We start from the raw sequence: 13,796 nt of genomic DNA on the forward strand, positions 1-13,796 counted from the left end.
GCCTGATGTCAGTGAGATGTGCCTGATGTCAGTGAGATGTGCCTGATGTCAGTGAGATGTCCCTGCTGTCAGTGAGGTGTGCCTGCTGTCAGTGAGATGTGCCTGATGTCAGTGAGATGTGCCTGATGTCAGTGAGATGTGCCTGATGTGCCTAACTGTGGGTGGATGTGATTCCGAACACTTTCATGTCGCAGGTCGTAATCACATGACTCACCTTGCCATGGGCGGTTCCATAATCTGTGACAGTCGGCAATCCCGCCGCTTCCCTGTTAGATCAAAATCCCATTAACTGCTTCAACTACCGTCATCTTGGTAAAGAGCAGGGGTGGAGGGGAGGGAGGAAGGGAGGTGGAGGGGGAGACATCGATAATAACGGCCACACCGGACATCCATTTTCCAGGTAAAATGCCATCATTGACGGTATCGAGTTCTTTGATCATCACCTGGCCACCCGGAAGCGCTGCGCACGCCCTTAGAGTTTCAGCTGACAGTGGAATCTATTCCCTAGTTATGTGTAATGATTGTAAAGTGCGCGTACGTTCAGATTCATCGACAGAAGGGGTAGTTTGGACAAAACGCACATGTTGAATAATTATATGATTTACTCCATTTTCACTTTCCTTGTGTTCGAACTTTAACATTTGTTTAGCAACTTGCAACATGCAGGACAAAACTACAAAAACACACGTTTTCTATGATGGTAGAAAACGTATAAATGTTTCACTTTGCATCAGGATTAAAACATGTTTTAGATTTCTATGCATCGTGAGGCGACAAGAGGCAAAAGACAAACACCTTAAAACATCTTGGATATTGACTTGCAATGTATTCTCCACGAAGCCATCAAAACCATTTCCAAGTTGAGAGTGCCTGCGCGCTGTTACTACCGCTGTGGGGATATTGGTTAGATGTGTGCGCACACGTAACTACGACATAACGTGATTGAGAGCCTTGCACGTAGCGCTGGTCTGCGAACACCTGGTTTCAACTTTACAGATCATTCATGCAGTGTTCAAATCTGTTTTGTATTTGACGCCAAACGGAATTTATCTCAGTGGCTAATCAAGATTGCTTATTCTCGTACATTGATGTTTTATATCAGATTAGAAATGCTTCGTTGTCAGATCTGGGTGGTTGTAAAACAGTGTCAGTAATATTCACAGCGACCTACAAACAGAAAAAACACATGTACTAGACACATCTTTGCATGCCTGCATGAGCAATATCCCCTTATCTCCAGCGCACGCTGACGAGCAAGCAGGATCATATACATTGACTACTTGATCCACAAATGGGTCGGATCACAATACAAAACATTGTAACGAAACGGTTTCCAAATTAGAACACAAAGGTTGACCCACAGATCGTATTGGTGAATTAATTAAAAACACACAACATGAATGAATGTAATCAAGATATGATACAGAAACACACAGTGTTCGGTTTACAAGGACGTACTACTGGTGAAATCCGCGGCCGCAGCAGTATTTACCAGGCCCTTAACTAAGTGCAATCACCACTGTCCAGTTTGAATGAATTCGGTGTTTATAACCAGGTCTGCAAGGTACTGTTGGCGAGTCAATCAGACATAAGTCAGGTCAAACAAGGCATCGGATCAGTCTTTTGTAGCCCTTACACAGGTACTGCTAGCCTTCTGAAAACACTACCATCCTAAAACTTGTCGTACGGTCAGGGCTGACATGTCCGTAAACAACCAGGTGCGGATAACTCTAAATTCCATTCCATCGACGGCTGTTAATAATTTGTCAAGAGAGCACCCTACATTCTACCAGCACTTCAATGCTGTCACTGAGAATTACTAGAAATTGTGTACACAACAGTTTTTAAGTCACGCGTTTTACGAAGACATATAAACAAAATACGCCCTAATGTGCACCGGAAATCTCAAGACCAAGTAACTCATTCATAGTCTGAGATTAACGTGACGTAAACTGACAGCTTCTTGTACTGGTCCGGACATCTGAAGGTTTCACAGTGTCCCGTTGTATCTCAGTACAGCCGAGCAGCAGGCAGGTCAACATGTACCTTCATTTAGCTGTCCACTGGTATGCCTTCAAGCGAAGGCGTAATTCTAAATTGTACATTTCATTTGAAAGTTAATACGTAGTTCTAAACTGTACACGTGAAAGCGAATGCGTATTTCTAAATTGTACACACGAAAGTAATTACTTCAATCTAATTCGTATATATGAAAGTGATGGCGTAATTGTAAATTATAAATATCCAATACGGTGAGTGAACGACTTGATATGATGTATACTCCCCAGGGCGCAACATGACCTGCAACATTTCTAGTTACTCAGTCACACGTGGCACAAGGTGTCACAAATACGTCATCAAGTTGAAACTGGGATAAGCAATAAACATTGGAGGTAACCGATACATTCTGTAGTTACGTCTCAGACGGTTCTTTATAGACCTCTACAAATGGAATTGCTACCGATACATCATTTTGAAAACAATACTTTGTTCCAGATAATAGATAACATCACATTTTATCATGCAAACCTGGCTCCCTCAGTATATATAGCTTGTGAAAGATCAAGCAATATCTAGAAACGATATCTACATTGTACATAACGCAACAATTAAATTGTCCTAATACTATTACGTCATCAGTTAATGACCTCACAATGCATTGACATCACTAAGAACACAGCTGACAATGTTATGACGTCACAAAGTTGATGACATTACAATACGATGATGCAATACAACTGATGACGTCACAATGCGATGACCTCACTGAGATCACTGCTCAAGGAGCGTTATGACAATTTTGTGTTCAGGTAAATTCATTCTTTTACTGATAACTGGTGAACAATGATTTTGGATGATAAAATAAATCTCACCCTCGTGTCTTCTGATATCAAATATCAAGCTAGCCTCGGATATTTGTAACTTTAATTAACTCGCGTTGATATATACCAGAAGACACTACTTGTGTGAGATTCTCAATACATACATGAACACTGGATTTGACCAAAACTTACTTTGACCTTAAACGTTACTAAGCTGAATTCAGCCGCTGAAACACAGCGAACTTCAAGTTTTAATATGAACCCGTATCAAATACGTCACCACTGAATAACCATTTCTCGTTTGTTTTAAACGTAGTCACACTCAACACGGGTGTCAAGCCTCCTGTTGTCATGTGCTTTAGTCTTTGGTTTAGCTTAAGGTTTTATGCAAACAAAATGCCGAGCGTTCTGAAAAACACAAATGACTCTTCTCCTCCTTTCAACAACAGAAACATGTTTGCAAACAGCGACCGATTAAATATGAAAATAACACAAACCAATCCCCTTGAATATTAGACCGGTCAGTTACACCGGGCCATGTCGGATATAAGACTAAACATCCTGACGCTACTTGATCAGCGCTACATTGTTCCGAGGTCGGGCCATGGTGTAAATTAATTAATCATTTGTCAAACTATACACTTAAGTTCATGTTGACGTAAGCTGGCGGCAAGCAATAACCGGTCCTAAATATGGAAACACTGCCTCTTGGCATACCTCCGTCATCACAAACTGAAGAGACAAAGAAGCCGACAATGTCTGAAAACGATCAAAAGCGTCTTTGATAATCAGGCATCTCCCGGAGCCAGCTTTCCGGTAATCCGCAGAGTTTGTGCAATACTTCCTCAAAGCCTTATGAAAATCATAATCAGATCTTCTGTGGCACACTCACTCTTAATAATCTTAGTACTCCCTCAAGGGTTGCTCTCCCCGGTAGGGCTCGCTTTAACGCTTTGACATATTTTTATGTTGAGGTTAATGTGTGCCTCTTCTGTAGAAAGGACACACACACATGGCACTAGCAGCAGCAGCAATAATTGCTGCAGCAGTTGTAGGATGGCAGCAGACCGCTTTGCCTGCTTCGTCGAGGGCGTTATCATCTGTAACAAGGTGGATTAAAGGTTGTCGTATTACTAAATGACTTGGGGTTTTGTCCGCGCTTAGTAATACTGAAGATGGGAGAACCAGAAATTGGCTTAACACATTGTACCCACGAGGGGAATCGAACTCAGGCCTTCGGCGTGTTGCGCGGTAGTCTTTATTAACATCTTGGCTGTAATAGGCAAAAACAAAATCTGTTAATAACGGCGACGATGACAATGTCGATGATGATTTAGCTGGATTGAATATATTTACAGTTCTCTTTCTTTCTAGACGAGCATTTATTTACAAATACGCTTTGGATCGTAAGCTGTCAGAAACGAATGACTTCTGATCCGAAAGTGTTTTTTACTGTTCACGATCTCGTATGGAAGCGAGTTTCAAAAACTGAAATGTTCTGTCGTGGAAGGACATTTTTCCTGCACTAATGCTTCCCCTTAACTACTTGCATGGAATTCGCAGGAACTCTTGTCTCTACTCCTACCCTTGTCAACTTCTACTGAAACCAACTGATGGCTTCGTCTCTACTCCTACCCTTAGTCAACTTCTACTGAAACCAACTGATGGCTTCGTCTCTACTCCTACCCTTGTCAACTTCTACTGAAACCAACTGATGGCTTCGTCTCTACTCCTACCCTTGGTCAACTTCTACTGCAACAAACTAATGGCTTCGTCTCTACTCCTACCGTAGGTCAGCTTCTTCTGAAACCAACTGATGTGTTCGTCTCTACTCCTACCCTTTGTCAGATTCTACTGAAACCAACTGATGGTTTCGTCTCTACTCCTACGCTACGTCAGCTTCTACTGAAACCAACTGATCGGGTTTGTCTCTACTCCTACCCTTTGTCAGCTTCTACTGAAACCAACTGATGTGTTCGTCTCTACTCCTACCCTTTGTCAGCTTCTACTGAAACCAACTGATGGGTTCGTCTCTACTCCTACCCTAGGTCAGCTTCTACTGAAACCAACTGATGGGTTCGTCTCTACTCCTACCCTTGGTCAGCTTCTACTGAAACCAACTGATGTGTTCGTCTCTACTCCTACCCTTGGTCAGCTTCTACTGAAACCAACTGATGGGTTCGTCTCTACTCCTACCCTAGGTCAGCTTCTACTGAAACCAACTGATGGGTTCGTCTCTACTCCTACCCTTTGTCAGCTTCTTCTGAAAACAGCTTCGTCTCTACTCCTACCCTTTGTCAGCTTCTACTGAAACCAACTGATGTGTTCGTCTCTACTCCTACCCTTTGTCAGCTTCTCCAACTTCTTGTTCGTCTCTAACCAACCCTTTGTCAGTTCAACTGACTCTACTCCTACCCTTGGTCCCTCCCCTTGTCAGCTTCTACTGAAACCAACTGATGTGTTCGTTCTACTCTACTTTGTCTTCCTGGAAACCAACTGATGTGTTCGTAACTACTCCTACCCTTGGTCAGCTTCTACTGATGTGTTCGACTCTACTCCTACCCTTTGTCAGCTTCTACTGAAACCAACTGATGGGTTCGTCCCTAACCCTACCCTTCGTCAGACTTCTACTGAAACCAGCTGAAAGCTTCTACTGAAACCAACTGATCGGGTTCGTCTACTCCTACTCCTACCAACTTCGTCAGACTTCTACTGAAACCAACTGATGTGTTCGATTCTACTCCTACCCTTTGTCAGTTTCTACTGAAACCAACTGATGGGTTCGTCTCTACTCCTACCCTAGGTCAGCTTCTACTGAAACCAACTGATGGGTTCGTCTCTACAGCTTCTTCTGAAAACTGATGTGTTCGTCTCTGTCCTACCCTTTGTCTTCTTCTGAAACCAACTGATGTGTTCGTCTCTACTCCTACCCTTTGTCAGCTTCTACTGAAACCAACTGATGTCTCTACTCCTACCCTTGGTCTCTACTCCAACTGATCGGTTTGTCCCTAACCCTACCCTTTGTCAGACTTCTACTGAAACCAACTGATCGGGTTTGTCTCTACTCCTACCCTTTGTCAGCTTCTACTGAAACCAACTGATGTGTTCGTCTCTACTCCTACCCTTGGTCAGCTTCTACTGAAACCAACTGATGTGTTCGACTCTACTCCTACCCTTTGTCAGCTTCTACTGAAACCAACTGATGTGTTCGACTCTACTCCTACCCTTTGTCAGCTTCTACTGAAACCAACTGATGTGTTCGTCTCTACTCCTACCCTTGGTCAGCTTCTTCTAAAACCAACTGATCGGGTTCGTCCCTAACCCTACCCTTCGTCAGACTTCTACTGAAACCAACTGATCGGGTTTGTCTCTACTCCTACCCTTTGTCAGCTTCTACTGAAACCAACTGATGTGTTCGTCTCTACTCCTACCCTCGGTCAGTTTCTACTGAAACCAACTGGTGTGTTCGTAACTACTCCTACCCTTGGTCAGCTTCTACCTGAAACCAACTGATGTGTTCGACTCTACTCCTACCCTTTGTCAGCTTCTACTGAAAACAACTGATGTGTTCGACTCTACTCCTACCCTTTGTCAGCTTCTACTGAAACCAACTGATGTGTTCGTCTCTACTCCTACCCTTTGTCAGCTTCTTCTAAAACCAACTGATCGGGTTCGTCCCTAACCCTACCCTTCGTCAGACTTCTACTGAAACCAACTGATCGGGTTTGTCTCTACTCCTACCCTTTGTCAGCTTCTACTGAAACCAACTGATGTGTTCGTCTCTACTCCTACCCTCGGTCAGTTTCTACTGAAACCAACTGGTGTGTTCGTAACTACTCCTACCCTTGGTCAGCTTCTACTGAAACCAACTGATGTGTTCGACTCTACTCCTACCCTTTGTCAGCTTCTACTGAAACCAACTGATGTGTTCGACTCTACTCCTACCCTTGGTCAGTTTCTACTGAAACCAACTGGTGTGTTCGTCTCTACTCCTACGCTAGGTCAGCTTCTACTGAAACAAACTGATGGGTTCGTCTCTACTCCTACCCTAGGTCAGCTTCTAATGAAACCAACGGATGGCTGCGTCTCTACCCATACCCTTGGACAGCTTCTACTGAATCCAAGTAATGGCTTCGTCTCTACTCCTACCCTTGGTCAGCTTCTACTGAAACCAACTGATCGCGTTCGTCCCTACTCCTACCCTTTGTCAGCTTCTACTGAAACCAACTGATGGGTTCGTCTCTACTCCTACCATTGGTCAGTTTCTACTGAAACGAACTGATGGGTTCGTCTCTACTCCTACCCTTTGTCAGCTTCTACTGAAACCAACTGATGGGTTCGTCTCTACTCCTACCCTAGGTCAGCTTCTACTGAAACCAACTGATGTGTTCGATTCTACTCCTACCATTGGTCAGCTTCTACTGAAACCAACTGATGGGTTCATCTCTACTCCTACCCTTTGTCAGCTTCTACTGAAACCAACTGATGGGTTCGTCTCTACTCCTACCCTTTGTCAGCTTCTACTGAAACCAACTGATGTGTTCGATTCTACTCCTACCATTGGTCAGTTTCTACTGAAACCAACTGATCGGGTTTGTCTCTACTCCTTCCCTTGGTTAGCTTCTACTGAAACCAACTGATGTGTTCGTCTCTACTCCTACCATTGGTCAGTTTCTACTGCAACCAACTGATGGGTTCGTCTCTACTCCTACCCTTTGTCAGCTTCTACTGAAACCAACTGATGTGTTCGACTCTACTCCTACCCTTTGTCAGCTTCTTCTGAAACCAACTGATGGGTTAAACTCTACTGCTACCCTTGGCCAGCTTCTACTGAAACCAACTGATGTGTTAAACTCTACTCCTACCCTTGGTCAGCTTCTACTGAAACCAACTGATCGGGTTTGCTCTACTCCTACCCTTGGTCAGCTTCTACTGAAACCAAGTGATCGGGTTTGTCTCTACTCCTACCCTTGATCAGCTTCTACTGACACCAACTGATCGAGTTCGTCCCTACTCCTACTCTTTGTCAGCTTCTACTGAAAACAACTGATGTCTTCGACTCTACTCCTACCCTTGGTCAGCTTCTACTGAAACCAACTGATCGGGTTTGTCTCTACTCCTACCCTTGGTCAGCTTCTACTGAAACCAACTGATCGGGTTTGTCTCTACTCCTACCCTTGGTCAGCTTCTACTGAAACCAACTGATGGTTTCGTCTTTACTCCTACCCTTCGTCAGCTTCTACTGAAACCAACTGATGTGTTCATCTCTACTCCTACCCTAGGTCAGCTTCTTCTGAAACCAACTGATCGGGTTTGTCTCTACTCCTACCCTTGGTCAGCTTCTACTGAAACCAACTGTAAGGGTTCACCCAATCTGCTTCTCTAGGTCCGCTTCAAATGGCACCTTTGGTCATCTACCTGTCCTCACCTGAGCTGACGTTGGTGAGACATCGTTGATCACCTGATCAGCTCATATTGTCAATCACCGTCCTGCACCTCATCTCACACACAACCAGTCACTAGGTAGTGATTCCACTAACCTAGTTCTCTAGACTGTGATATCGGCCGTTCCAGATTACAATCGATGATTATCGAACCACATGTAGAAACCGGCAGAAATGTGGATCCCCGCCAACCTGCTGAAAGAACCAGTTTATCGTTTCGATCTGTTATGTCAGAAACTTACACTAAGTCATAATAACAAAATCCCTTTTCCAGCATTAAATATTTAATTTTATTGTTTTATTCAGCCATTGCTTCAGATAAATAAATCTCCCATCCCACACTGACCAGCAGGTGTATATCTCCAATAACGCCCCGGGTCTCAGTGATATGTCAACTTACCCTCCGCTGCTAAAACCAGAACCATTTGTATGTATTCCTGTATTCCGCCCCCTCCACGCACTTACCAGTGCCACCTACTTCCAAAACACTCCCAAACTCCTCTTGCTGCTATCAATTCAATACTTAGGCTTGAAGCGAATGACCTGTTTCCTAATTTACAAGGTCTATTCCTGTCTCTGCAAACACTTTCTCTCTCACAACTGATCACACGCAAATACTATCTCCCTCACAACTGATCACTCGCAAATACTATCTTCCTGAAACTAGTTACAACTGCATCCTATCTGGTGAATAATTCCAATTACTTTTCCTTTATGGCTTTCTTAGGTGAAGGTCGTTGTCAGTACAAACCATGACACACTACGGTGGCCTGCGCGGTCGATACTGACCTAAATGGAAAAAATGCTAAACTTATTGAAAGGCACTAAGCGTTAAAATGTCCCCCTGAAGGACGCGAATTCCGTTTAACCAAATGTTACGGTACGTTTCGTATCTATTTGAGCTGAAGCTGAACTAGTGACATTTCCCTCGCCTTGTTTGCTGGCGGAGCTGAATCATCCCGGGTAATGTGTTGGTAATATTCCACCAGGGAACCCGCTCTCCATACACTGAAGCATTTGCAGATACTTACATGGTCACATTGCGTGGATTATTAAGTTAATGTGATTTACTGTATGGGAGGCTTGGTGTGATTTAATGCCTATGGGATCTCGTTAACTCACCACACAGTGTGTTAGTTAATGTAGATGTGGGTATATGGTTCACGAAGCATCAGGAGAACCCGAACAGTGGATCCGAGTGCACGCGGTCCTAAAGAACCCGAACAGTGGGCCCTAACTTACTCCGTTTGTTTCGAAGATGGGATAGCTCGATATATGTGTATTAAAGCTATGTTAGTTTATCTACAATTGTGATGTTTAGTAATACCTCTCAGTACAACTTTACACATAATTCTCATAATTTTATGCAGGACGAAAGATAATGCAAAGACTAACGTGAGGCTAGAAATATTGGCAGTTTTGTGAAGGAAAATATTTCTATAAAATGAAACGGACATCAAAAAGTAATGTTGAGCACGTGCTTAAACTATCTATATCTTTTTACAACAAACATGGTAAACTATGAACATTGGAGTGCTGTGATTGTAGAAAATGCTACACCCTTTGCTATCCATGAAACAGACAAAACAAGCCACACCCCTTGCACAGCTGGTGTTCAGTCACATGTCAGCAATAATCAGTTTTTGGAGATTTCCAAGATTAAGAAAAAAATATATTTGTTTGTAACATGAGGAATTTCTCATGTGAGTATTTTTTACAAGTCGTGATCAACCGATGGCACAACCTATATTTCTCGTGGCCTAAAAGCTATACAGGTGCATTTCATCTAAACCAAACAAAGTTAACAAGAAAACCCAGCTCCATAATAACGACACTTGCACATCAATCAGATGTTAAAAACTTTCAAATCTATCCGCAAAGAACAAGGTATAATATTACACCGTCCCTGCAAACGTTGTCGTAGAGGATGTCGTTCAACTTTGACGTTGCAACGCCAGGAGGCAGTCATCAGTCAGAGGGTGGCACGAGGGCGGAATCTCGCCCCTGGGTGTTCCAAATGGCTGTAATTTAACGTCTTTATGCAACACTGCTCATTACCAGGATTTCGTGGAGTTTTATTAGATTTTTTTCAATATTGACATCCAGGGCCTGGTTATCACTTCCTAGGACAGGGTTATATTAATACTATTGATGGAATTCCCCTTCGGGAGTTAAACATATTTGTATGTAGATGTCCACCATGTCTCAGCTACGGTCATCATTGTGTTGGGAATAAATAGAAATGGATTTGAAACCTAATTGAAACAGGTCTTAGATATTTGATGAAACTCGATATCCTGCTTGCGTTTCAAACCATACAGTTACTACGGTCAGATACTGGAGTGATCCCATAAAATGATCCGATGGGCATGCAAACCTCGCACTTCACCGAGGAGGCATTTCTTTCAGCAAGGTCCATTCAGAGATGCAAGATATATTTACTCGTAAAACCCATTGTATTTAAGTTACAAAAACACACAGTTTTAACCTAGGTTTCCTGAGGAGTGAATGTGTATGTTCACAGGTCTGCAATGAGTGAGTGAGTATGGTTTTAAAACCGCTTTTAGCAATATTCCAGCAATATAACGGCAGGGGACACCAAACAAATGGGCTGCACACATTGTACCCATGTGGGGAATCGAACCCGGGTCTTCGGACGCTTTAACCATTAGGCTACCCCACAGCCCCATAGACATGCCAGTACATCAGTTGTCACTACATAAGTAACGGGACGGTTCAATAGTGTAACGGATATATTCCTAAGCCATGTCTAAAGTTACGTTAATCAGTGATTGGAGACATTTCTTCAAGAAAGCAATTATGTGATAGTTTATTACCCAAAGACGTTTCTTATTATATATAGTACATTTAATGGATATTATCCACATAATAGCATTTCTAATTCCTGGAATATGATATTTACGATCCGAAAGCAAGTCTTCAAATAACCCGTATAACTCAGTAGGATGACTGGTGCCACCAAGATGGAAACACAGCACTTCGATTGTGTCTAACTACCGATGTCTAACTGAATATGTATCTCTGATGAAGCACATCGTGTGTATGCTGTGACTGAAACGCCTACAGGAAGTGGAGCAACCCATTAACCAAGAAATTGACAGGACCGCGCATTGTTAAACTGACCCGTCAATACAGCGACAGGCACGTCAATACCGAGAACATTCACGACAGTCCTGCAAGTGACGATAGGCTTCCTACTGGACAAGTTTAATAGTTGTGTTATCTATCAACAGTCATTTTCTATGAAGCTATTACTGTAAGTCTATTATCTGTATGATGAGAGACAGGGGAAGTGTTACGATTATAGGACGGCCTGTCAGGTTGATATGATGGACAACCGGAAGAATATTCTTTGTTTAGAAGATAACCACCTGTCGCGAAACGCACAAACAATGGGATGGAGCTCACACAAATAGAAACACAATCACAGCAAATCTTGGATTACAGTGAGTTTAGTTTTACGCCGCCTTTAGCAATATTCCCACAATATCACGGCGGGGGGGCACCAGAAATGGGCTTCACACATTGTACCCATGTGGGGAATCGAACCCGGGCCATCGGCGTGACGATCAAATGCTTTACCCACTAGGCTACCCCACAGACCCTCTTGGATTAGAACCCATGGTAATAATATTCTGGTACGCCCAGATTGCGTAAGTCACCTTTCAAACAAACACTGTCTTAAAACAGGGTAAGAGAGTACACAGTCTCAGCCAAACTGATACCTCTCAGGTGAGTGAGTTTAGTTTTACGCCGCTTTTAGCACTATCCCAGCAATATCACGGCGGGGGACTCCAGAATTGGGCTTCACGCGTTGTACCCATGTGGTTAAGCTTCACACATTGTTCCCATCTGGGGAATCGAACCCGGGTGTTTGGCGTGACGAGCGAACGCTGTAACCACTAGGCTACCCCACCGCCTCCATACTAGGAAGGGGTTAGCGTGTTAAGACAGTCCAGGTGTGGCAGGTTAGACCATGACTCTCAATGTCTGTCTGAATATATGTTCTCTCTCTCTCTCTCCTGGTTCGGCAACCAAGGTCAAACGTTGTCAAAGAAATGTCACACTCAATACCCTCGCTTTGATCTCAGTTCCCGGGCCCTCCGCTCCGTTTGAACTTTCTCTGGAATTAACATTGTATGGAACTTGGGATATGACGCAGAGGCAATACCCTTAGTCTTGTCTTAAAAACCTAAACACATTCATCTAAGCAGATCTCAACGATTCACTCCCTTCATAACGGAAATGTCCACGAGCATCCATTAAGACCCACGGCTCATAAAAGAATTTTTTTTTTCATACAAGACGAAACGACCGTAAACACAGGGTCACAAACATGGCCTGTGCTCCCATGCTAGGACTGGGAAGCGTTTTTATTGGCTTAAAGGAATCCGCATGCGTTCTACCAACAGTGACAACACGGTACCAATGCAGATCCTTCAAATTGATTCTGCCGGGGTATCATAGCAGCAAGAATTCATTGGAAATCGCTTTTCCGAAGATAATGCAGTTCCGGTTGATCTAAGTGGTCTTCTGCAACGACCGGAAATGAAACCCTGAGTTATCGACTGCACGCGCAAGTGACACGAAATATGAGGCCGCAACGTGTAGCCATTGCTTCTGTTGCATCATGGGATCGTGTCGTCTGCTTTGTCATGCCCCCAGGGTGTAACACGCCGACCTGGAGGTATTGTTTATCAAGAACCCTTCCAGAGGACTCAGCACGCTCGACTATTTCAAGCTGCAATATCCTTCACGGTAATATCTGTTTAAAGATTTGTGGGCACTTTTCGTTTCGTGCCTAATTTTGACCCATCCCCCGTATTGAGGTTGTAACAAGAACATCATGCTTCTTTAACATTCTCAATCATTTTTTTAATCCCCATGCAAGACATTATCGGCTTGCTAAGATCTCTCTCCCGTCTAAGGCAATTTCTAATTTCGGCTAAACACGCACTCGTCAAGTTTGAAACTTGAGTAAGCGGCGCGGAAAGTGCCCAAGAAAGGCCACTGATCTTCAAACATTGTCACGTGACGTGAAAGGAAGCAGCTTCTGGCTAAACTGTATCACGTGATCATAATTGTTTTGGGGGTGAGGAACTGTTTTCCGGTATCAAATATTAATTGTGAATGGTACTGTTTGACCAGAAGAAGTATTCATTAAAGAGGATTTGTTTCAATTTCCACTGAATGTTTCTGGTTGAGATTATGGGTAAGACCCCCACAGTCAATTGATATTCTGTTGGACTGACTGACTGAGTTCGGTTTTACGCCGCTTTTAGCAATATTCCAGCAACTTTACGGCGGGGGGCACCAGAAATGGGCTTCACACATTGTACCCATGTGGGGATTCGAACACGGGTGTTCGGCGTGACGATATTCTGTTGGAGAATATCGTTAGTGAAGTCCTTTGGTGAAGAGCCAGAAGTTTCATTGTAAGGGGCCGTTCATGATTTATGTAAGTGATCCCCCCTGCATTTCGTGGCCAAAATTGCTGACCTCACCCCTA

Source organism: Haliotis rubra, unplaced genomic scaffold (assembly GCF_003918875.1).
Source record: "Haliotis rubra isolate DU_JTF1 unplaced genomic scaffold, ASM391887v1 Scf454, whole genome shotgun sequence".
Classification (NCBI taxonomy): domain Eukaryota; kingdom Metazoa; phylum Mollusca; class Gastropoda; order Lepetellida; family Haliotidae; genus Haliotis; species Haliotis rubra.